At 45.1% G+C, this 25698-nt stretch overlaps 4 pseudogenes across 3 annotated transcripts; 3 read left to right on the top strand and 1 right to left on the bottom strand.

Annotated features, from left to right (window-relative positions):
• Positions 1 to 232: 232 nt before the first annotated feature.
• Positions 233 to 1345, bottom strand: LOC110203864 (NEDD4 family-interacting protein 1 pseudogene; annotated as a pseudogene).
• Positions 1346 to 4818: 3473 nt separating this feature from the next.
• On the top strand, positions 4819 to 24686 carry LOC110203857 (immunoglobulin kappa variable 3-11 pseudogene; annotated as a pseudogene). The gene is made up of 2 exons (XR_013484049.1): positions 4819 to 4903; positions 24370 to 24686. The product of XR_013484049.1 is annotated as an immunoglobulin kappa variable 3-11 pseudogene (transcript).
• On the top strand, positions 9854 to 16917 carry LOC110203858 (immunoglobulin kappa variable 3-11 pseudogene; annotated as a pseudogene). Its single transcript, XR_013484037.1, has 3 exons — positions 9854 to 9918; positions 10142 to 10520; positions 16879 to 16917. The product of XR_013484037.1 is annotated as an immunoglobulin kappa variable 3-11 pseudogene (transcript).
• LOC110203866 (immunoglobulin kappa variable 3-11-like) lies at positions 19662 to 20293 on the top strand (annotated as a pseudogene). Its single transcript, XR_013484056.1, has 2 exons — positions 19662 to 19752; positions 19971 to 20293. The product of XR_013484056.1 is annotated as an immunoglobulin kappa variable 3-11-like (transcript).
• Positions 24687 to 25698: the final 1012 nt, after the last annotated feature.

The following is a 25698-nucleotide window of genomic DNA, read 5'->3' as shown; positions in this document are numbered from 1 at the left end:
GGGGTCAATCTCATGTGCTAGACCTTCCCTCACTTCCTCTTGGCACAATCAGACCAGTGTAACATACAGACTAGCCAAGAACTTAAGTGTTATAGAAACAAAAGATGTCCATAAGGACCTGTTTTTAAAATACTGCCCGTCCTTTTTTTTTTGATCTTAAACACTGTTTATTTATTTTTTAAAGCAAGTGATTATTTCTTCTGTGCTTTGAGTATTGATTCACTTCCTGCTGGTGTCCTGTTGTTTCTTGAGAGAGAATTCATTGATGCACGAAGGTATTTGCCAGAAAACATCTTCAGCAAATAAAGAGAACTCTGGTCCTGGGGAGGGTTGAAAAAGTATCTGGCATCTTCCAAACCTTTGCATAAATGATAGATCCTCTGAGAAAGAGGAGAAAGCCTAATATGAGGAAAACCCACCAGAGCCAGTACTGACCATCAGAGTAGCCAGGGAAATAAGTGGAAAACCTGACAATCAAGATCCACTTAATTAAAGATAGGACACACCCCCAAATGGCCCCACATCTTCCTGCAGCTGAGGTGGTCACACAGAAAGACAGCCAAAACCCAATCCAGTTCAAGAGAAATGCCATGAAAACAGTTAACTTGAATATCCCATCAGGTCCTCTCTTCAGCTGGTCAGCATCATCAAAATCATCCCTTGCTACAAAATCATCTTCTCTCACAGAAACCAGGGAGAGCCTCGGTTCTTTCTGCTTCATCATAGGTAGGCAAAGTGGAAGCCACCTTGTAAGGATGGAACTTAGGAAATCCAGATTTATTTGTAGTCAAAATCTGCAGCACTCTGCAGAGATGCTGCTGTACAGGAGACCAGTGTCACTACCAAGTCGCTCAGGCTCTCCAGGTCTTTCCTCATTTTGCGAATGCTGGTACCTGCTGCCACTGCTGGGCTGGGCTGCCGCAGCCATGGCCCTCTTTTCTTCACACCTATCCCCACTCCTCCCCAAGAGCAGTTTCCCAATCTGGTTGTCCTATCTTCCACAGGAAGCCTTCTCTAATTCCTCCTAATTCTATCCTGTATATAGCATGCTTTGTATGTATTTGTTTAAAAGGATTCCTTAGCAACATTTTGAACCTCCAGTGCTTAGCACAGTGCCTAGCACACATCAGGCACTTCTTACATGTTAACTGATTCAAGAATTGATTAATTCTGTCTGCCCCTCTTATCTTCTCCTCATACAAGTTCATCTCATGGGGTCAATCTCATGTGCCAGGCTCCTTCCACGCTTTCTCTTGGCATACCAATCACACCAGTGTAACATGGCAACTTGCCAAGGATTTCACTGTTACAGAAACAAAAGATGTCAATAAAGATCCATTTACAAAAAATAAATATTCTCCCTCCTCCCTTCCTCCTCCTCCTTTCGCCATACTCATCCCCCACTCCCCACCAAGAGGACTCGTTTATTTGGTTTTTCACAATCTGGTTCTAACTACAAATCAAGGATGATGGCACATTACTCTCCCTTCTGAATTCTAAATCCTAGTCAAGCTGGCATTGCATCTCCAGTGTGAGGCAGAGGAAAAAGTAGGGGATTGGATTTAAACCATTAGCACAGCCACTTACTAGACCTTGGATAAATTTCTTCATGTGTCAGCTTTCTCATCTCTAAAACAAAGGGGCTGAAATCTAACTCCTCTTCCTCCTAGTTCCTCCTCCTCTTCTTCATCTGCCTCCTTCTCTTTCTCCTCTTCCTCCTTCTCTCCATCTTCTTCTATCCTTCAATAGCCTCTGTGATGAGGTGCTTGGGTGCTTGTGCTTGTACTTGGACCCCAATTGCCCCCTACTCTCAGAAACATTGTCTCAGACAACCAATCCCCAGCCCAACGACACTGTGCCTAGCAGTTATTCATGTGTGTGTCCCAGCATGACCCTGATCTCTCTCCCTGGTGCAGCTACACAAAGCTGGGTGAGAGAGTGCTGGGTTGCTCAGGCCCCAGCCCTCACATCATGTCTCTGGAAGCCTCCCAATTTCTTAGTAAGTTCCTGTCTTGTGAGAAAGCTTTCCCTTGTTGCACACCATTCTCTCATCAAGACAGATGGGGACGGGTGCCTTGCCTAGCCCAAGGAGTTCTGTCCTAGGCCAACCCAAGGACTCTTCCTCCTGCCAGACTCCAAACATCCATACCTCTGTCATCTCCCTCCCTGTCCAGTATATTCCCTGTACTTTCCCATCCATAGCTCCCAAAGACACCTGGACCTTTAGATTACCTCATCAGTGTCCCTGGCATTCCTTTCCCATGCCCTTTTCCATATAAACCCTAGCTCCATCCTCAGTCTCTCGCAGGTTCCTTGAGAATCCTTGCCTGCGGAAAAGGATAACAATAAATTCTTGCCACCTTCATTTGAAGAATGCTTGAGTCTCTGAATTCATTCCAGGTGACCCGGCCTATACTCCAAACTTTGAGGGGTCTCAATCTCTCAGACCGCAACATCAGGACACAGTCAATTAGGTTCTTGAGATGGTTTTTTCCTCAATCTGCTTTTCTGTCTCTCTCTGTGTCTCTTTTTCTGTCTTTTTCCTGAACCCCTCTCACTTTCATGACAGCATCATCAATGAGGTGAAACGGCTTATAATCCTTCTTTAGAAGATTCTGCAGATCAATTTATAATCCTAACTGGTATTGCCCTTGAGGTCTGGCTTTTTCCACTTGGCAAGCATATTAAACATTTCCCCACTTTTCAGGCTCTTTTGCTCTCTTTTTTGGACAACAGAGTTTCACTGGATGAATTCCAATATGAAGTCATTGTAATTGATGCCTTGGTCATTTTCTGCTGTCCTATTCTTCAATGCGCATAACGTGTAAAATATGGCTGGATGGAATTCTTTTAAAGGCATATCTCACCTTTCTTCTTTGGTGAAACAAATTGATAGTCTGACCACTCAGAGAAATTGCACAGGAATGAGTCTTGCATCAGTAATGACTCATTTCATGTCTATGAAAATATGATCGATATCTTATTTTTGTGACTTTACTAGGTGCTTATCATGAGGATTCTGTGTAGTTTACAATCCATGACTCTTTCATATCCTTATTCTTGATCCACACATTCTAACATATTTTCCACCATTTCCCAATTTTTAAGTGAAGTCAATGAGTACCTTATTATAGGTTGATTTAGTTTATAGTTAGTTCTGAATTTCCCTAGAATTTCTGCACAGTTTCTTCTGGATTTGAACTTAGGTTCTTCTCACTTCAAGGCCAGGTCTCTATCCACTCTACCTCCTAGCGGCCACACCTAGAAGCTTTGTAGAGGAAACTGTGGATACTCCGATTGCATGGGAATTTATACCCCAAAGTGCCCAGATCGCCTGTGTAGAGCCAGCAAGGAAGAAAACTGTGATTTCCCTGGTGCACAGGGGCCAATCCAAAACATCACTTCATAGAGTACCCTTTTCATCAATGAATACATTCATGAATTTAAACAAATACTCATTAGGCTGCTACGATGGAGAAAACACTGTGCAAAGAGCTGGAGATCCAAGCAGAGCTGGAAGATGGCCCCTGCTCTCCAGGAGCTCACCCTGCAGTAGGGGGAGATATCTCATACTGGAGACTTCAGCTGCAAGTTGGATGGAAAGGCTTCATGGTCCTAAAGGTGTGACAGCAAAGACATGGCAATTCTTCTTCATTGATGTAATTTCTTCCAATCAAATCATATCAATTTCTGAGGCTGAACCATTTGCCAGTTCCAAGGATTTTGGTGGCTGGAACTTTCTTCAGGAGCTGTGGTAATTCTGCAGAGGGGAGAAAATATCTAACAACATTTACATAAATGCTAAGAAATGACTCCCTTAATGCAATGGAATACTATTGTGCTATAAGACATGATGAACAGGCTGACTTGAGAAAGACCGGAAACACTTGCATGGTCTGATGCTGAGTGAAGTGAGCAGAACCAAGGGAACTTTGTACACAATAACAGCCACATTGTGTGATGACTAATATTGATAAACTTAACCCTTCTCAGCATTACAAGGATCCAAGACATGTCCAGAGCCCTCGTGATGGAGAATGCTATCCACATCCAAAGAAAGAACTATGGAAGTTGAATCGCTATCCTTTTTTTTCTCATCTGTTGAGTTTTGTTTCCTCTTTCTGATGGTTCCTCCTATCGGTTTTAATTTTTACTTCTACCTTCACTAATGTAAAAATCTGTTTTATAGAAATGCAAATGTATAGCCTATATCTGATTGTGGGCCATCTTGGGGAGGGGGTGGGGAGGAAGGGGAAGAAAAATTTTAAAGTCAAAAGCATGTGGAAGTGATTGTTGATACATCAAAACAAATTAATAAAATTTAAAAAATTTAAAAAAGAAAAAAAAAGAAACGACTCCCTTCTGTTGCAATGACCCTAATGCCTACAAATTCCTTCCTGATGATTAGACAGTCATAGAAATCACTGTGAACCGGTTAGTCAGAGTGTAATAAGAATTATGAGTGATGAGAGGGTACTGCAGGCTAGAATGGAGTGTAACCCTGTTAAAGACACTGCACACATATGTGACTCAGCTCCAGGCTGGTCCCAGTCTGGTCCTGGGCTTTCTTGGCACCTTTGAGTTTTTCAGGGCTGCTGGGCAATTGGTAGTATCTAACACCACTGCAATACCCCATTCCCAGGATCCCAGAAGGGCAATGCTGCACTCACACAGCTGAGGGTTCAGGGATGTCCAAGAGGTAAGATCTCTGGGGCCTGTCCTGTTGGCACAAGCCTCTCCCCTGAGCTGTTTTGCATGGCTCACTCCCAGCCCCTGAAGCTACTCAGGAGAGCAGCTATAAAAAGGCAGCTGGGGAGGAAGGTGCTGGGCAGCTGAGAGCTAAAGCACATGGACATGGGGTCCCAGGCTCACCTCCTCTTTTTCCTGTTGTTCTGGATCCCAGGTGAGTGAGGAAGAGTAGGGACAGCCCTGCCTTTTCTCCATCTGGGCAGAACTCAGAATGTGTATGATTCTGAGGGTTACAGAAAATGTGGCCCTTCACTGATGATCATGGGGGCAGAGCCCAGCACAGGAAGGTTTAACTCACAACATTGTCTGAGAGATTTCTCCTAATGTAAATATGGACTTGCATTTTTCTCACTCTTTACCTTGTGTTTGTGATTGCAGATGCCCGAGGGGCCATTGAGCTGACCCAGTCTCCAGCCTCCCTGTCTGTGTCTGCAGGAGAGACAGTGACCATGTCCTGCACAGCCAGTCAGGGCATTAGCAATTACCTACACTGGTACCAACAGAAACCAGGCCAGGCTCCTAGGCTCCTCATTAGATACGCTTCCACCCTGCATGGTGGGGTCCCCTCGAGGTTCAGTGGCAGTGGCTCTGGGACAGATTTCTCCCTCACAATCAGCAGTGTGGAGGCTGAGGATGCTGCAGTCTATTACTGTCAGCAGAGCAAGGAATGGCCTCTCACAGTGACACAGCTCTGAACAAAAACCTGCCCAGGCAGCAGCTGAGGGAGGCATCACTGCCCAGGGGCTTCTCCTTCCCCAGCAGCTGGGTCTGGGGCAGCTTGGCTGGGCTCCCTCAGGGGGAGATTTCTAGGCCTCAGAAGATACATAAGCTGTGATGAAATCTGACCTTGATTTCCCAGAAAAGAATCACAGAGTGCCATAATCTCAATGATTCAATGACACCCCAAAGCTGAGTTTCTCTAACCATACGTGACCAAGATTCCCTTTTCCAAATCCTCAGTAAGTATTCTTAAAGACATTGCTTGTAGACCTCCAAGGCAGCAGCACTAGCTACCAAGGAGATGCAGTGGAGACAGGATAGTTATGTAAGACACCTGGCCTTCAATCACTGGGTAAAAGGGCAGTAACTGCTCTATTTGTAAATCACTTAGCACAGTGCCTGCCACACAGTAGGGGCTTAGGAAAGGCTTGTTTTCTTCCATAGGTTCCTTGTCCTTACTTCAAGTATTAAATCTGCCTCTCTTCAGCATCTCCCCATTGCAGGAGTTTCTGCCTCTGGTGCCAAGCAGAACAAGCCACGCACCTCGATCCTGTGATCAACCTTTGAAGGCTTGAAGGTCACCCTGCAATCCATCCTGGTGCCCCATGTTCTTGTGCACAACTAATTCATCTCGCCACTAGAACCAGGATCCTATACTAACTTTGAAGGGATAAGACCAGCTTAACCTTCTATCTCGAAGGCACATTGATGAGGCAGAGACAAGATGGAAGCAACTCCGTCTATTTTTAGCAAAGCACTTCCTTATATAGTAAAATAACAGGAACTGTTCCTCAAGTTACAATGACGCATAGCCCATGCTGTGCTCAAGGACAGTGCATGCACATCCTGTGCATTTATCTGACTCCAATCCCAGAATAGACTGCTAATGACCATACAATAACTAGGGGAATTAAAGACTGTTACAGATCCATACAATGGAACCGAACCAGGTGACCTTTGCTCAAAAATCAGACACCTCTTGAACAGCCTGTGGCCCTCTACATCCTTATAGATCCCTAACACCATGTATGTTCTGCAGGCCAAGCATCCCTGCTTCCTGCCACTGATCTTTTTCACTCCAACCCTACACCATCTGGACATTTCTCTGGCTGCCTTCCATAATTTCGTGGTTCCTCCTACCATGGGGCACCTGGAACTGGAAAAGACAAAAAAACTATTCTAGAGATGACCTGCCCAAGGGAAGAATGTAACACACTGGGTTCAACTAAACCATGGCACCATAAGATGTTGCTGTCTTTCTTTAGGACAGGGTAAAATACACATTGGGATCTCTTCCCTCTAATTGTGTAGATGACTCAGCCATGTCCACTCAGCCCATTCAGGCAGTAAAGTGACTTTCCTAAAGTGCAGGTCTCATCTTATAACCATCCTCCTCATCCCCAACTCAATAAACTCCAGGGCCAGCCTTCTCTCATGCCTCTTAATCCCAGTGCCTTCCCTCTTTAATTACTTCCAGTTTATCCAGTCTGTAGTGTGCTTTATATAGATTTATTTACATTTCGTCACCCCTGTTAGACTGTAAGTGCCTTGAGGGCAGAGCTTCTTTTGCCTCATTTTGAACATCCCGTGCTTAGCTCAGGGCCTAGCACACATTGAGCACTTTCTACATGATAACTGATTGATGGATTGATTGATCAGATGAAATTAATCTCACGTGCAAGGCCTTTCCTCACTTTTTCTTGGCATCACAATCACACCAGTGTAACATGGACACTTAGCCAAGAACTTCAGTGTTATAGAAACAAAAAGTGTCAATAAACATCTGTTTTTTAAAACATGGGTGTTCTCCCTTCCCTCCCCTCTCCTTCTTTTTCCATACCCATCCCTCACTCCCCACCAAGAGGACCCATTTCTTTGGTTCTTTACAATCTGGTTCTAACCCATTAATCAAGGATTGTTGCCCATTACTACCCCTTTATGCATTCTAAATTCTACTCAAGCTGGTCTAGGCGCAATGTCCTATACATGGCATTCCATCTCCGGTGGGGCAGTGGAAAAGGGGAGAGGGGATTTGAAGGTAAGGGAACTGGATTCGAATGAGTAACACGTCCACTTATTAGACTTTGGGCAAATTTCTTCATCTTGTCAATTTCCTCATCTCTAAAAACCGGCAGCTGAATTACAACTCCTCCTCCTCCTCTGCCTTCTTCTCTCCATCTGCCTTGGTCCCTAAATAGCCTCTGGACACAGTCAAATATTGTCTTCAGTTGGTTTTTTCCTTAATCTGCTTCTCTCTCTCTCTCTCTCTCTCTCTCTCTCTCTCTCTCTCTCTCTCTCTCTCTCTCTCTCTCTCTCTCTCTCTCCCTCTCTCTGTGTTATGAGAGCTTTATCAATGAGGTGATATGACTCCTACTTCTTCTTCACAAACTTCTGCAAATGAACTTAGAATCCAAACCGTTTTTTCCATTCACTTCCACCTTTGTCTGCTTGGCAAGTAAATGAAATATTTCTCGACTTTTTAGGTGCTTTTTACTCTCTTTTGGTTTTCTTCATATGACAATAGAGTTTCATAGATCTAACTTTTATATGAAGCCATTGCAAATGATGCCTTTGTCATTTTCTGCCATCTGATTTTTAAGTGGCAATAACTCATTTAACTGTGTCAAGATGGAATTGTTTTAAATGCATGTCTCACCTTTCAACTTTGCTCAGACCAATCAGTAGTCTGACTATGCAGAGGACGGATATGGGAATAAGTCTGACATCAATAATTTTCTGTCTATGAAAGTATGAACAATACCTTAGTCTTGTGACTTTACTTGCTGCTTCCCAATATCCTGGTAGAGTAAGAGTTCTGCTCCTGGAGCAAAAGAGACAAACGTCCGCTGGAGGCTGAGGAGGAGAGGACTGTGGAAGGCCCGGGCCAGGATGTGTCTGGGAGCAAAGGCCTCTCATGTCCTGGGAGCTGAGGACAGGACTGTGCAGTGGGACAGAGACAGGAAACCAGGGTAGGGAGGAGCAGTAGGTGAAGGTCACTGCGTAGCTACTCAGCCCAGCCACTACCAGGCACCAAGGAGCCAGTGAGGGCAGGAGAGAGGAGCAAAGGGAGAGAGAAGCTTGAGTGCCCAGGGGAGGCCTGGCCAGGTCCCTGGGGAGAGGCTGCTGCAGGATGGGTAATTACCTCTACATGAGAGAAGTTTCCCTTAACTTATATATGAAATTCTAGATTGTGAGTTCTCTGGCCTTAGTAGTGGCTTTTATTTATTTATTTTTGAGGGAAGCAGTTAGAGTTAACTGACTTGCCCAGGGTCTCACAGCCAGACAGCTAGTAAATGGCTGAGGACAAAGTTGAACTCAGGTCCTCCTGAATCCCAGGCAGGGGCTCTGTCCACTGCATCACCTAGCAACTCCACCTAGATGCTTTTTACAGCATCCTATTGCTACTCCACTTGCATGGGAATTCATATCCCAACATTCCAGATCATCTCTGTAGTGTCATTGAGGAAGAAAAATGGCTTTTCCCTAGTGTAGAGGGGCCCATCCGAAGCATAGCTTCTTATAGTGCTTTTTTAATACATGAATACATTAATGAATTCAAAAATATTGATTAGGCAGTCATGATGGGCAAATCACTGTGTTAAGAGTTGGAGATGCAAGTGGAGCTGCCAGATGGCCCTGCTCTCCAGGAGCTCACCCTGTAGTAGGGGGAGATGTTCCATATGGGAGACTTCAGCTGCAAGTTGGATGGAAAGGTCTCATGGTCCACAGGGTGCAGCAGCAAAGTGATGGCAATTCCTCTTAGTTGATGTAATTTCTTCCAAGGAAATCATATTCTGAACCATTTGCCATTTGAAAGGACTTTGGTACCAGGAGCTTTCTGCAGTAGCTGTGGTAATTCTTCAGAGGGGGGAAAAATCCAGCAACATTTATATAAACACTAGGAAATGACTCCCTTCTGTTATACTGACTCTAATGCTTACAAATTCTTCCCTAATGATCAGACACTGGTACCAATCACTCTGAACCAGTGAGTGGGGAGCAGAATAAGAATCATGGTTGATGGTGATGATGATGCTTCAGGCTAAAATGGAGGTTAACCCCATTGATGTCACAGGACACAAATGTGAATCACTTCTTCCTGGTCTCAGTCTGGTCTGAGCTTTCTTGGCGCCTTTCAGGATTTCAAGGCTGATGGGACAGAGTGGGGTCTAACACCACTGAGATACCCCAATGCCAGGGTCCCAGAAGGGGAATGCTGCACTCACACAGCAGGGTTCTGGGCTGTCAAGAGGTGAGATCACTGGGGCCTGTCTTATGGGCAGAAGCCTCCCCTGCTGTTTTGCATGGCTCACTCCCAGCCCCTGAACTACTGAGGAGAGCAGCTATAAAAAGGGATCTGGGAAGGAAGATGGGGCAGCTCAGAGCTCAGGCACATGGCCTTGGGGTCCCAGGCTCACCTCCTCTTTTTCCTGTTGCTCTGGATCCCAGGTGAGTGAGGAAGACCAGAGACAGCCCTGCCTTTTGTCCCTCTGGGCAGAAGTCAGAATGTGTGTGATTCTGAGGGTCAGAGAGGAAAATGTGGCTCTTCACTGGTGATCATGGGGGCAGGGCCCAGCACAGGAAAGTTTAGCTCACAACATGGCCAAGATTTCTCCTGCTGTAAATATGACTTGCATTTTTCTCACTCTTTATCTTGTGTTTGTGATTGCAGATGCCCGAGGGGCCATTGAGCTGACCCAGTCTCCAGCCTCCCTGTCTGTGTCTCCAGGAGAGACAGTGACCATGTCCTGCACGGCCAGTCAGAGCGTTGGCAGCCTACACTGGTACCAACAGAAACCAGGCCAGGCTCCTAGGCTCCTCATTAGATGCTTCCACCCTGCACGATGGGGTCCCCTCGAGGTTCAGTGGCAGTGGCTCTGGGACAGATTTCTCCCTCACAATCAGCAGTGTGGAGGCTGAGGATGCTGCAGTCTACTACTGTCAGAGACTATAATATCCCTCACAGTGCTACAGCTCTGAACAAAAACCTGCCCAGGCAGCAGCTGAGGGAGGCATCACTGCCCAGGGGCTTCTCCTTCCCCAGCAGCTGGGTCAGGAGCAGCTTGTCAGGGCTGCCTCAGGGGAGGTTTCTAGGTCTTACAGGAAGATAACTGTGACTGTGGCATGTCCGGCAAGTCACTTAACCTCAATTTCTTCTACTTTTCTTCCCTGTAAAATGGTGATCATAACAGCACCAACTACTAGGTTTGTGGTGAGGACCTAATGAGATAAGAATGATAAGGTGTTTGGCACTGCTCCTGGCACTTAGTAAGCACTACAGCAATGTCACTTCTCTTTATTATTATTGCCACCTCCAGTAATGGATCGTCCATTACACTTTTACATGGTTCTCATTACAAAAGTCTCTTCTTTAGTTTAAGTCTGAAGTCTGCCTCTCTGCCCCTCCACTCTTCACTCCTATTTCTCTGCATTGGTATCAGGCAGAACAAGTCACACCCTCTTCCTCCTAAGAGCCCTATGAATGCTTGAAGGCAGTTATTACTTGCCCCCATGGGCCTCCCCCAAGCTAAGCTTCCCTGTAACCTTCAGCCAACCTTCCTTCTCTTAGCCTCTGGTCCTTTCCCCATCCTGGCTGCCTAGCTCTGCCTGGACACCAGCCTGTCTCAGGCCATTTTAAAATGGGGCAACCAGGAGAGAAAGCATTATTCCAGAGGTGCTCTAACCTGGACAAGACTGGAACATCTTGGGACCTACAAAGAACTACGTTACCTCCTCTCCACAGAGAAGGGAGGCAGACAAAGTACAGAGGCATGCATTTCTGGCATGGCTACTCTGCAGATGGATGTTGTCTGACTATGTTTTTTGGTGGTTTCACTAAGGCAGAACACCATGAAAGCATGGGAGTCTCTCCAGCACCCCCTGGAGTCTTGTCCTTATATCTGTGTAAATGGCAGCTCTGCCATGCGTGCCCATGCAATGACACCGCTTTTGTAATGTCCTTCCTAAGTTCACTCACAGGCTCCCCCCAAACCAGTGGGGCCCTTCTTCACTTTGGGGGACATCACCAGGACACAGTGCAGCACATGGATCATCCAACAGCTGTCCCGTTCTCTTGCCATCTGCCGTATTTTTTCAGCCGACATTTTCTATGATCCTCTTCATCCTCCCCCTCCTTAATAATTCCTTGTTTCTGTTGGTTCTGCCCTGCCGTGTCCCTCTCCATTGGCTTCTCTAAGCACCACAAGGAAAACTATGAGGACTGCAGTGATGTAAATGAAAATAAAAACATCCCAACAAAACCTGGAATGACCAAGGTTGACCCGGGAAAGGAGTTGGAAAAATGGACCTTCCTCCCCTCCTTTTATGTTGTGTTGATTTACTGGTTTCACTGAAATGTGCCTCCCTACTTCTTATTTTTTAGTATTTGTTATACTCTTTCAAGTATAGGAGGCAGGCACAGATACATTTGTAAATTAATGTAAAAAGTATTAAACATTTAGGTCAAGATAATGTCATAATATGGAATTTATGGATGGATCTATCTCACTGAGGAAAAAAATCCAAAAACACTGACCCTTTTTTTTTAATGTTTGTTTGAAAAGGGATCCTAAAGAATAGAAGAACAGGCTGGGATGTTTTTGTAAATTAATATAAAGAGTTTGATATAAAAATAGTAATGAAAAAATAAAGAAATGTATAAAGTAAAGTAAGAAAAGTAGTCATATTATAGAATTTACAAGTAATTATATAATTCTTTTGGGGAAAAAATGACATGCCACAGTCTCACACACACACATAGACACTGCCTAAATGTAAAGGAAGAAAGAACCAAATGGGATAGTCAGGATAAATCTAGAGGGAGCTTGGAAGAGAAATGTGATTAGAAGATACAAGTGTTCATGATTCCAGCAGCCTGAGTGACCCTCTTTCCAAGGCAGGCCTGATTGACAAAGGAAGATTTCAAAGGAATGGAAGCTCTCTGAAGCCATATATACAGGGCCATGTTTTAAAAAAGAGTCCTAAACTTAAACACAGAAAGAACATTTCCCTTAACATCAACAAAACACGAAAAAAATACATCCTACAGGAAACTGTGAATCTCCATTTCATACACCTTGGCTTGAAAACAAGTATGTGATAAGCCATACACTTCCTTTTCTGTACATCCTACTTTCTGTACTCCCTTCCAAATGTCTTCTGTTCTCTTCAGTGTATTTTTTTTACCTAATTTTTTTCAGAACTACTGCTAACCTCCCTTACCCCCTGACCTTTCCTCCCTTCCCCACCAATTAAAACTGAAAGAATGAAAGAGAAAAACCAAAACCTTGTGAGAAATACACATCATGAAACAAAACAATCCACACAGTAGCTATGCTCTAGAATCTGTCTCTGTTCCTTGTGCCAATCACTTCTCTTCCAGGAGGCCAATAACACACTTCATCGTCGGTCCTTTGGAGCCATGATTGCCTTGGTCATTGTACTGGTCAGAATTTTCTCATCATCTTTGCTGGATGCTCTAACCATAGGAGCCCCTCAGGGCTCTGTCCTGGTCCTCTTCTCTTCTCCCTCTCTACTACTTCACTTGATGAGATGCTCAGCTCCCACGGATTTAATTCCTATTGCATTGCTGACAATTCACAAATCTCCCTTTCCTGCCCTCATCTGTCTGCAGCCTCCAATCTGGCATCTCCAATTGCCTTTCAGACGTCAACAACTGGAAGTCCAGTACACATCTCAAACTCAAGACTCCCAAAACACAACTTGCTGAATTTCCCCCTCAACCTGCCTCCTTCCCCTACTTTTCCCAATCCTGTAGAGGGCAACACCTCTCTTAGAAATCCCTCAGGCACTAATTTAGGAGTCATCCTGGGCTCCTCATTATTTCTCACTGCCTCCTCCTACCCAACATCTAAGCTGTGGCTAAAACCCATCAATTTCCTCTTTGCAGAATCTCTTGAATATGCCCCCTCCTCTTCTCTGACACTGCCACCACCCTGCTGCAGCCTCATCACCTCAGGCCTGGATTATGGCATTGGCTGCTGGGGGGGGGGGTTGCCTGCCTCCATTCTCTCCCCACTCTAATCCATCCTCCATTCAGGTAACAAAGTGATTTTTCCTTAAACTCAGGGATTACTCTGTCATCTTTCCTACTCAATACATTCCAGGGACTCCCTATTGCCTCCAGAATCAAACACAAATGTTTCTGTTTGGCATCAAAGCCTTTCACTACCTAGCCCCCTCCTACCTTTCCAGTCTTGTTTCACCCTCACTCCAACACAAACTCTTCAATCCAGTGACACTGGCCTCTGGCGTGACCCATGCCTGGAATGCCCTCCCTCCTCATTTCCACTTACTGATTCCCTTTATGTCTTCACCAAGATCCCATCTTTCACAGGAAGCCTTTCCCAACACTTCTTAATTCTGGGGTCTTCCCTCTGCTCATTTTTTCCTATTTATCTGAATATACTTTGTTTGCGTAACTTGGTTACCTGTTGTCTCCCCCATTACATTGTAATCTCCTTGAAGGCAGGCATAACTTTGGATTCTTCTTGTACCCCAATTGCTTACCATAGTGCTTCCTTCAGAGCGGGTACTTGATAGATACTGACTGAAAGACCAACAATATAGCACGAGTACACTGAGATGCACAGGACAAGGGAAAAGACCCAGGGGTGCCTAAAACGCCTATCATCCATAGGAAAGAAAAAATGTGACAAAACTCCAGAAAGAAAGTATGTCAAGTCCCAAGGAATGGCTCAATATCACACAAGACCTAGCAGCTTCTAGCAAAATCCAGAGAAATCTTGGAAATCAATATTCCACAAGGCAGTAATCTGAAAAACAAGAATACTTAGATGGCAAATCTGAGTTTGATCATGCAGAGAACAAAACTTACTTTTATTCCAATAGAGGGTTATCAAGTCCTTTGGATGAAGAGACAGAGCTGAGTCTTTCCCCCACAGCTGGGACAGAGACAGATTGTCTGGCTTGTCTTGGGGGACGTTTTCAAGGCCTCAGAGGAAGATGTTGAGACTCGCTACTTCCTATTTTCCTTTTATTTTCCATGAAATGATGGAATGGTTGCACCTGTTGTTTCACATTGGCCTAGGAAACTCCTGGCTGAAGAAGCACCCATCATGGCCTCTCTCCTCCTCCCTCTGTCCCAACCTTTCCTATAACTCTCCATCTGTGCAGTCACCAGGATCCTGGCCTGAGTGTCATCCTCCACTCCTCACTCACACTCACACTTATTGCCAAATCTTATCATTCATACTTTAACAATAACTCTCACATATACTAACCCTTCTTCCTGAGGACCTCCCTTGTGGGCAAAATACTTACCTCCAGTAAGAGTTTATCACTGACACTTTGACACAACTTTCATTGCCTGGAGGGAGCTAGTTGGTGCAATGGCTCAAACATTGGGCCTGCACTCAGGAAGACTCAAGTTCAAATCCACCCTCAGAAGGTTACTAGCATTGTGACCCTGGGTAAGTCACCTAACGCTATTTGTCTCAGGCTCCTCCACTGTCAAGTGCAGATAAGAATAACTTAACTCCCAGAGCTGTTGTGAGCATCAAGCAGAAGAATGTTCCTATAACAGAACTTTCTTGGCACAAGCCAAGAGCACCTAACCTGGGGGCACCCTGTTCTCTGCAGCTCCCTATCATGGGAGTGGGAGCAGCTTCCTTAATTCCCTACCTGGCAGGAAAATGCTGCATCTTCAAAGGGGCCACAGTGGGCAGTTGCTCTCTTCCCTGCTGGAGCTCTTTCCACATGCAGATCAGAAGGTGAAGGGCCCATCTCACCCAGGACTGGGTGCCATGAGCTGAAGAGGTGAAAGGGAAGAAGGATTCCTTCCTTCCTCTACTCTCTTTCCCTTAGGCCTGGGGCATTGATCTTCTTCAGTCATTGGTCTTTCTCATTTTCAGGGTCAGGAGTATCTCTACTGGATCAGGAGTTCAACTCATGGTGTCTAAAGATCCAGGATCCCAGGCAGGGTGTGGCATCCTGCCAACCTGGCAAGGAAACCCTCAGATGCCATGGTTCCAGGGATGTGAGCCCACGTGGGATTTGGGATCAGGAAATTCAGACTGTACTCTGTAAGAACTGAGCTAAACTATGACGCTACTGCCCTCCTCAGGACAGAGATACTGAGTGTACTTGTGCATGTGTATGTGTGTATGTGTGTGTGTGTCTGTACAAGGAGGAGAGAGAGAGAAAGTCGAGCCTGATGTACTATTTATATGTTTGTGAATATATGTTTGAAGTAAACATTTCTTTGGAAAAGCTATTCTGACTATTAATGGCTAAATGAAATTGGAGAGTGGAAGACCCTTCTAGACTTGTAAGTAATGCCATCAGTGGTGGCTAGAGTCAAGGGCAGAGAGCCTACACATACTTAACCCCCTTAAAGGTACCAGAGAACCCTGGGGAAGGGGGCAGAAGTAAAGTACTTGGCCTTCAGGCAGGGAGACCAGGGCAGTAACTGCTCTATTTGTAAATCACTTAATACAGTGCCTGGAATATAGTAGGTGTTTAGGAAAGACTTGTTTTCTCCCATAGCTACCTTGTTCTTACTTCAAGTATTAAATCTGCCTCTTTTCAGCTTCTCCCCATGGCAGGAGTTTCTGCCACTGGTCCCAACCGGAACAAGCCACGAACCTCGATTGTGTGATAAACTATTGAAGACTTAAAGGTCACCCTCCACTCCACCGGATGCCTCATGTATGTTCTGCAGGCCAAGCATCCCTGCTTCCCTCCAGTGATCTTCTTCACCCACAATGGGCTCCAATCCCTTCACCATCCTCATTATTCCTCTGGCTGCCTTCCAGCAAAGGGGCACCTGGGACTGGACAATACCCAAAGTATTCCAGAGATAACCTGCCTAGGGAAGAATACAGCACACTGGGACGGACTAAAGCACAGAGCCATAAGATGTGACTGTCTTTGTTTAGGACAGGGTAAAATACACACTGGGATCTGTTTCCTCTCATCATGTAGATGACTCAGCCATATCCAAGCAGGCCATTCAGGCATTAAAGTGATTTTCCTAAAGTGCAGATCTGATCTTATAACCATCCCCACTTCCCCCAACTCAGTAAACTCCAGTGGCCTACATTTCTCTAATTCCTCTTAATTCTAGTGCTTCCCTCTCTATTTCCAGTTCATCTGCTCTATAGCTTGCTGTATGTAGATTTATTTACATGTCATCCCTCACTAGATTGTAAGCTCCTTGAGGGCAGCACTTCTTTTGCCTCATTTTGAACCTCCAGTGCTTAGCACACTGCCCAGCATACATCACGCACATACTACATGTTAACTGATTCAAGAATTGATTAATTCTGTCTGCCCCTCTTATCCTGTCCTCATAGAAGTTCATCTCATGGGCTCAATCTCACGTGCCAGCTCCTTCCTCACTTTCTCTTGGCATCCCAATCACACCAGTGTAACAGCGACTTGCGAATTGCAGGGGGCGAGTCCTGATGGAAAATCTCTAAGTCCTTAGAGACTAGGGGTCAGTACATATAGAGGCTTGCCTCGGAGAAACACTCCCAGGACTCTTGCCCTAATTCCACTTGTTATATGTTGATTCTAAGTTGTCACCCATGCCCAGCCTTGAGGCCAGGTGGCTGACTGGGGTAGGCAATACAAAGAACTGGGCAGGAAAACAATAGATATGAAATTTGGCATTAAAACTACTTTCTCATGAGAAAGTGAGGATCTTTAGCTGCTTAGATTGTTTATGCTGTAGATCATTTCTCACGAGACAAAGCTGTTTTCTATAGCATATAATCATGTAACACCTGAAATAAACTAGTCTTATGAGCGTTAGTCTCACACTCGCCTAGCCCGACTTTTCTTTCTCCAGTTCCCCTTCCCCTTTTTCTTTCACTGCTCTGTCTTACACTACTCTGGCTGCAGACGGGGAAGCATTTAACTGTTACACAAACAAAAGATGTCAATAAAGATCCATTTAAAAAAAATAAATATTCTCCCTCCTCCCCTCCTCCTTCTCCTTTCTCCATACTCATCCCCTACTCCCCACCAAGAGGACTCATTTATTAGGTTTTTCACAGTCTGGTTCTAACTACAAATCAAGGATGATTGCACATTACTCTCCTTTCTGAACACTAAATCCCGGTCCAACTGGTCTGGGATTAATGTCCTACACATGGCATTCCATCTCCAGTGTGGCGCAGTGGAAAAAGTAGGGGATTGGATTTGAACCATTAGCACAGCCACTTACTGCACCTTGGACAAATTTCTTCATCTTGTCCATTTTCTCATCTCTAAAACAAAGGGGCTGAAATCTAACTCCTCTTCCTCTTCCTCCTCCTCTTTATCTTCCTCCTTCTTTTTCTCCTCTTCCTCCTTCTCTCCATCTGCTTTTATGCTTAAATAGTCTCTGGACACTTTCAATGAGGGTGTTGAGCTGGTTGTTTCCTCAATCCCCTTCTCTGTCTCTTTCTGTTGCTCTGTCTCTGTCTCTCTTTGTCTCTGTCTCTCTCTGTCTCTCTTTTTCCCGAACTCCTCTTTCATGACAGCATCGTCAATGAGGTGATACGGCTTATGATTCTTCTTTAGAAAATGCTGAAGATGACGTTATAATCCAAACTGGTATAGCCCTTGAGGTCTGGCTTTTTCCGCTTGGCAAGCGTATTAAACATTTGCCCACTTTTCAGGCTCCTTTGGTCTCTTTCTATGACAATAGACTTTCATTGGATGAACTTTCATACGAAGTCATTATGATTGATGCCTTTGTCATTTTCTGCTGTCCTATTGTTCAATGTGCATACCTTGTGTAAGTATGTCTAGATGGAATTGTTTTAAAGGCATGTCTCACCTTTCTTCTTTGCTGAAACAAATCAGTAGTCTGACCACCCAGAGAAATTACACGGGAATGAGTCTTACATCAGTAACGAATCATTTCATGTCTATGAAAATATGATCAATATCTAATTTTTTGACTTTACTAGGTGCTTATCATGAGGATTCTGTGTCGTTTACAATCCTTGACTCTTTCATATGTATTCCTGATCCACACATTCTAACCTATTTTCCACCATTCCCAATTTTTAATTGGACTCCATGAGTAACTTATAGGTTGATTTAGTTTACAATTAGTTCTGAAGTATCCTAGAACTTCTCTACAATTTCTTCTAGATTTAACTCAGGTCCTCCTGACTCAGGGCCAGACCTCTATCCACTGTAAGCCCCAGCAGGCCCAACCTGGGTGCTTTTTAAAGGATCCTGTGGATACTCTCTCATTGCATGGGAATTTATGCCACAAAGTTCCCAGATCATCTGTGTAGGAAGGAAGAAAAAATGAGATTTTCCTGGTGCACAGGGGCCAATCTGAAGTATGACTTCATAGAGTTCCCTCTTCATAAATGAATAAATTCGTGAATTACAAAATACTTATTAGACTGTGATGATGGACAAAACACTGTGCAAAGAGCTGGAGGTCCAAGCAGAGCTGTAAGATGTGCCCTGCTCTCCAGGAGCTCACCCTGCAGTAGGGGGAGACATTCCCTTTATGGAAACTTCAGCTGCAAGTTGGATGGAAAGGCCTCATGGTACTAAAGGTATGGCAGCAAAGGAATGGTAATTCCTCTTCATTAGATATAATGTCTTCCCATCAAATCACATCAATTTCTGAGGCTGAACCATTTGCCATTTCGAAGGACTTTGGTGCTGGAACTTTCTTCAGGAGCTGTGGTCATTCAGCAGATGGGGGAAAATCTCTGACAACCTTTACATAAAGGCTAGGAAATGACTCCCTTCTGTTGTGCTGACCCTATTGCCTACAAATTCCTTCCTCATGATCAGACAGTCATAGAAATAAGTCTGAACCAGTGGGGAGCAGAATAAGAATCATGGCTGATGACGGTGCTTCAGGCTTGAATGGAGTGTAATCCCATTAAAGACATAAGACACAAATGTGAATCACTTCCAGACTGGTCCAAGTCTGGTCCTGGGCTTTCTTGGCACCTGTGAGATTTTGAGGGCTGATGGGCAAACAGTTGAATCTAACTCCACCAGGATACCCCCATCCCAGGCCCCAGAAGGGCAAATTGTACTCACACAGCACAGGGTTCATGGCTATCCAAGAGGTGAGATCACTGGGGACTGTCCCATGGGCAGAAGCCTCCCTCCCTGAGCTGTTTTGCATGGCTCACTCCCAGCCCCTGAAGCTGCTGAGGAGAGCAGCTATAAAAAGGTAACTGGGGAGGAAGATGCTGGGCAGCTCAGAGCTCAGGCACATGGACATGGGGTCCCAGGCTCACCTCCTCTTTTTCCTGTTGCTCTGGATGCCAGGTGAGTGAGGAAGAGCAGAGACAGCCCTGCCTTTTGTCCCTCTGGGTAGAAGTCAGAATGTGTGATCTTGAGGGTCAGAGAGAAAATGTGGCACTTCATTGGTGATCATGGGGCAAGGCCCAGAACAGGAAGGTTTAACTCACAACACGGCCAGAGATTTCTCCTGCTGTAAATATACACTTGCTTTTTTCTCACTCTTTACCTTGTTGTGATTGCAGATGCCCAAGGGGCCATTGAGCTGACCCAGTCTCCAGCTTCCCTGTCTGTCTCCAGGAGAGACAGTGACCATGTCCTGCACGGCCAGTCAGGACATTAGCTACACTGGTACCAACAGAAACCAGGCCAGGCTCCTAGGCTCCTCATTAAACATGCTTCCACCCTGCACGATGGGGTCCCCTCGAGGTTCAGTGGCAGTGGCTCTGGGACAGATTTCTCCCTCACAATCAGCAGTGTGGAGGCTGAGGATGCTGCAGTCTATTACTGTCTGCTGGACTATAACTGGTCTCCCACAGTGCTACAGCTCTGAACAAAAACCTGCCCAGGCAGCAGCTGAGGGAGGCATTACTGCCCAGGGGTTTCTCCTTCCCCCCAGCTGGGTCAGGAGCAGCTTGTCAGGGCTGCCTCAGGGGGAGGTTTCTAGGTCTCACAGGAAGATAACTGTGACTGTGGCATATATGGCAAGTCACTTAACCTCTTTTTCTCCTACTTTTCTTACCTGTAAAATGGTGATCATAGTAGCAGCAACTGCTAGGTGTGTTGTGAGGATCTAATGAGATGATAATGATAAAGTGTTTGGCTCTGTGCCTGGTACTTAGGAAGCACTACAGCAATGTTACCTCTATTATTATTACCACCTCCAGTAATGGATCATCCATTACACTTGTACATGGTTCTCATTACAGAAGTCTCTTCTTTAGTTTAAGTCTGAAGTCTGCCTCTCTGCCCCTCCACCCTTCCTCCTATTTCCCTGGTTTGTTATCAGGCAGAACAAGTTGCACCCTCTTCATTGTCACAGCCCCTTGGATGTCTGAAGGCAGTTATTATATGTCCCCATGGTACTCCCCCAACCTGACCTTCCCGTCCCTTCAGTAAACCTTCCTTCTCTTGACCTCTGGTCCTTTCCCTATCCTGGCTGCCTTGCTCTGGCTGGACACCAGCCTAAGTCCGTTATAAAATGGGGCAACCAGGAAAGAAATGTTCTAACCAGGGCAAGACTAGAAAACCCTAGGACCTATGAAGAAGTGGGTTACCTCCTCCTGAAAGAGAAGAAGTGGACACAAAGTACATAGAAATACATTTCAGGCATGGCTGCTCTGGGGATTCGTTTTGTTTGACTATGTTTATTTGTGGATTCACTAAGGCAGAATGTCATGAAAGCATTGGCATCTGTCCAGCACTCACTGGAGTCTGGTCCTTCCAGCTCTGCAGGTGACAAGGCAGCCATGCATGCCCATGCTCTGATACTGCTTTTATCACGTTCTTCCTAAGTTCACTGCAAAGGCTCCCCCAAACCAATGGGGCCTTTCTTCAGTTTGGGGGAAATCACCAGGACACAGTGAAGCACATGGATCTTTCAACAGCTGTCCCGTTCTCTTGCCACCTGCCATATTGTTTCAGCTGACATTTTGTATGCTCCACTTCATCCTCCCCCTCCTTAATATTCCTTGTTTCTGTTTATTCTGCCCTGCCATGTGCCTCTCCATTGGCTTCTCTAAGCACCATGAGGAAAAGACCTATAAGGACTGCAGTGATGGAAATGAAAACACAAACATCTCAACAAAACTGAATGCTTCATCCCTGGAATGACCAAGGTTAACCTGGGAAAGGGGTTGAAAAAATGGACCTTCCTCCCCTCATTTTATATCGTGTTGTTATAATACTTGGTTTTACTGAAATGTGCCTCCCTACTCCTTATTTTTTAGTATTTGCTATACTCTTAAGTATATGTTTTCTTTTTAAAAGGGGCCCTAGAGAATACAAGAGCAGGCTAGGATGTGTTTGTAAATTAATATAAAGAGTTTAATGTAAAAATATTAATATAAAAATAAAGAAAGTTATAAAGTACAGGAAGAAAAGTAGTCGTATTATAGAATTTACAAGTAATTGTATAATTGTTTTTGGAAAAAAATGACATCCCACAGTCTCCCACCCACACACACATAGACACTGCCTAAATGTTAAGGAAGAGAGAACCAAATGGGATACTCAGGAGTTTGGAAGAGAAATGTGATTAGAAGACACAAGTGTTCATGATCCCAATAGCAAGTGAGTGACCCTTTTTGCATGAGAGGCCTGATGGACAAAAGAAGATCTCAAAGGAATGGAAGGTCTCTGAATCCATATAGACAAGGGCCATGCTTTAAAAAAGAGTTCTAAACTGAAACATAGAAAGAACATTTCCCTTAACACCAACAAAACACACACAAAAATGTATCCTGCAGGATACTGTGAATTTCCATGTCCTACACTTTGGCTTAAAAAACACTATGTGATAAACCATACACTTCATTTTCTATACATCCTACTTTTCTGTACTCCCTTCTAAATGTCTTCTGTTCTCTTCAGTGCATTTTTTAAAAGTTTTTACCGAATTTTTTTCAGCTCTATTGCTAACCTCACTTACCCCTGACTTTTCCTCCCTTCCCCACCAATTAAAACAGAAAGAACGAAACAGAAAAACCAACAACCTTGTGAGAAATAAACAGTCAAACACAAGGAATCCACACAGTAGCTATGTTCTAGAATGTGTGTCTCTGTTCCTTGTGGCCAATCACTTCTCTGCCAGGAGGTGGGTAACACACTTCATTTTTGGTGTCCCCCATGCCTGGAATACCCTCCCTCCTCATTTCCACCTACTGATTTCCTTTATGTCTTAACTTAGACCCCATCTTTACAGGAACCTTTCCCAACACCTCTTCATTGTGGTGCCTTCCCTCTGTTAATTCTTTCCTATTTATCTGAATATAGTTTTTTGATTATCTTCTTGCCTGTTGTCTCTCCATTAGATTGTAAGCTCCTTTAAGGCAGGCATTATCTTTTGTCTCTTTTTGCACTCTCATTGCTTAGCATAGTGCCTAGGTACTTGATAGATACTGACTAAAAGACCAACAATATAGCATGATTATACTCAGATCTATAGGATAAGCAAAAAGTCCCAGGAATATTGTGCCTAAAACTCATATCATCTATATGAAAGAAAAAAATGTGACAAAACTCCAGAAAGAAAGTATTTCAAGTTCCAAGGAATGGCTCAATATCACACAAGACCTAGCAGCTTCTAGCAAAAACCTGAGAAATCTTGGAAAACAATATTCCAAAAGGCAGTAATCTGAAAAACCAGAATACTTAGATGGCAAATCTGAGTTTGATCACACAGAGAAAAAAACTCATTTTTATTCAAATAGAGGGTTATCAAGTACTTTGGCTGAAGAGACAGAGCTGAGTCTTTCCCTCACAGCTGGGATAGAGACAGATTGTCTGGGCTCCCTCAGGGTGAGGTTTATCAGGTCTCAGAGGAAGATGCTGACACTGACTAATTCCTATTTTCATTTTTCCCCTGAAGTGATGGAATGGCTGCACCTGTCATTTCACTGGGCTAGCAAACTCCTGGGTGAAGAAGCACCCGACATCGCTACTCTCATCCTCCTCTCTGTTCCAAGCTTTCCTATAACTCGGCAACTGTACAATCACCCAGGATTCTGACTTGATTGTCATCCTCAACTCCTCTCTCACACTCACCTGAGATGACCAACTTGTGGCCAAGTCTTATCATTTATACTTTGAAGATGACTCTCACATATGCTAACCTTTCTTCTTAAGGAACTCCCCTGTGGGTGAAATACTTCCCTCCAGGAAGAGTTTATCACTGGCACTTTGACACAGCTATCATTGCCTGGAGGCAGCTAGTTGGTGCAATGGCTCAAACATTAAGCCTGTACTCAGGAAGACCCAAGTTCAAACGCATTCTTAGACAGTTATAAGAATTTTGACCCTGAGCAAGTCACTTAACCTTTGTCTGTCCAACTTCAAGGCTGGTCCCAGTCGGGTCCTGAGCTTTCTTGACATCTTTGAGTTTTTCAGGGCTGCTTGGCACAGGCTAGGATCTAACACCAATGGGATAACTCCATGCCAGGGTCCCAGAAGGGCAATGCTGCACTCACACAGCTCCAGGTTCTGGACATTCCAAGAGGTGAGATCACTGGGGCCTGTCCTGCGGGCAGAAGGCTCCCTCCTTGAGCTATTTTGCATGTCTCACCCCCAGCCCCTGAAGCTACTGAGGAGCAGCTATAAAAAGGCAGCTGGGGAGGAAGATGCTGGGCAGCTGAGAGCTCAGGCATATGGACATGGGGTCCCAGGCTCACCTCCTTTTTTTCCTGTTGCTCTGGATCCCAGGTGAGTGAGGAAGACCAGAGACAGCCCTACCTTTTCTCCTTCTGGGCAGAAGTCAAAATGTGTGTGATTCTGAGGGTCAGAGAGAAAATGTGGCACTTCATTGGTGATCATGGGGGCAAGGCCCAGAACAGGAAGGTTTAACTCACAACACGGCCAGAGATTTCTCCTGCTGTAAATATACACTTGCTTTTTTTCTCACTCTTTACCTTGTCTTTGTGATTGCAGATGCCCAAGGGGCCATTGAACTGACCCAGTCTCCAGCCTCCCTGTCTGTGTCTCCAGGAGAGAAAGTGACCATGTCCTGCACGGCCAGTCAGGGCATTAGCAATTACCTACACTGGTACCAACAGAAGCCAGGCCAGGCTCCTCAGCTCCTCATTAGAGGTGCTTCCACCCTGCACGATGGGGTCCCCTCGAGGTTCAGTGGCAGTGGCTCTGGGACAGATTACTCCCTCACAATCAGCAGTGTGGAGGCTGAGGATGCTGCAGTCTACTACTGTCAGCACAACTATAACTGGCCTCTCACAGTGCTACAACTCTGAACAAAAACCTGCCCAGGCAGCAGCTGAGGGAGGCATCACTGCCCCAGGACTTCTCCTTCCCCAACAGCTGGGTCAGGGGCAGCTTGTTTGGGCTCTCTCAGGGGGAGGTTTCTAGTCCTCAGAAGATACACAAGCTGTGTTTGTGTTTGTCTGACTTTGATTTCCCAGAAAAGAATCACAGAGTGCCATAATCTCAATGATTCAATGACACCCCAAACCTAGGTTTCTCTAACCATACATGACCAAGATTCCCCTTTCCAAATCCTCAGTAAATATTGTTAATGACATTGCTTGTAGACCTCCAAGGCAGCAGCACTAGCTACCAAGGAGATGCAGTGGAGAGAGGATAGTTATGTAAGATACCTGGTCTTCAATCAGTGGGTAAAGGGCAGTGACTGTTCTATTTGTAAATCACTTAGCACAGTGCCTGGCACATAGTAGGGGCTTAGGAGAGACTTATTTTCTTCCATAGATACCTTGTCCTTACTTCAAGTATTAAATCTGCCTCTCTTCAGCTTCTCCCCATTGCAGGAGTTTCTGCCACTGGTGCCAAGCAGAACAAGCCATACACCTCGATTGTGTGATAAATCTATGAAGTCTTCAAGGTCGCCCTCCACTCCATCCTGGTGCCCCATGTATGTTCTGCAGGCCAAGCATCTCTGCTTCCCTCCAGTGATCTTCTTTACCCACCATGGCCTCTAATCCCTTCACCATCCTGACTGTTTCTCTGGCTGACTTCCAGCATTTCTTGGTTCCCTCTACCATGGGGCACCTGAAACTGGGAAAAAAACCCACTCTTCTAGGGATGACTTGCCCAAGGGAAGAACACAGCACACTGGGATAGACTAAAGCACAGAGCCATAAGATGTGGCTGTCTGTGTTTAGGACAGGGTGAAATACACACTGGGATCTGTTCCCTCTAATCATGTAGATGACTCAGCCGTGTCTACTTGCCATTCAGGCACTAAAGTGATTTTCCTAAAGTGCAGATCTGATCTTATAACCACCCCCC

Source organism: Phascolarctos cinereus, unplaced genomic scaffold (genome assembly GCF_003287225.1).
Source record: "Phascolarctos cinereus isolate Bilbo 61053 unplaced genomic scaffold, phaCin_HiC Scaffold_21;HRSCAF=504, whole genome shotgun sequence".
In the NCBI taxonomy this organism is placed as follows: domain Eukaryota; kingdom Metazoa; phylum Chordata; class Mammalia; order Diprotodontia; family Phascolarctidae; genus Phascolarctos; species Phascolarctos cinereus.
Note: the sequence above shows the minus strand (reverse complement) of the source record. Positions and strands in the feature narration are given on the sequence as shown.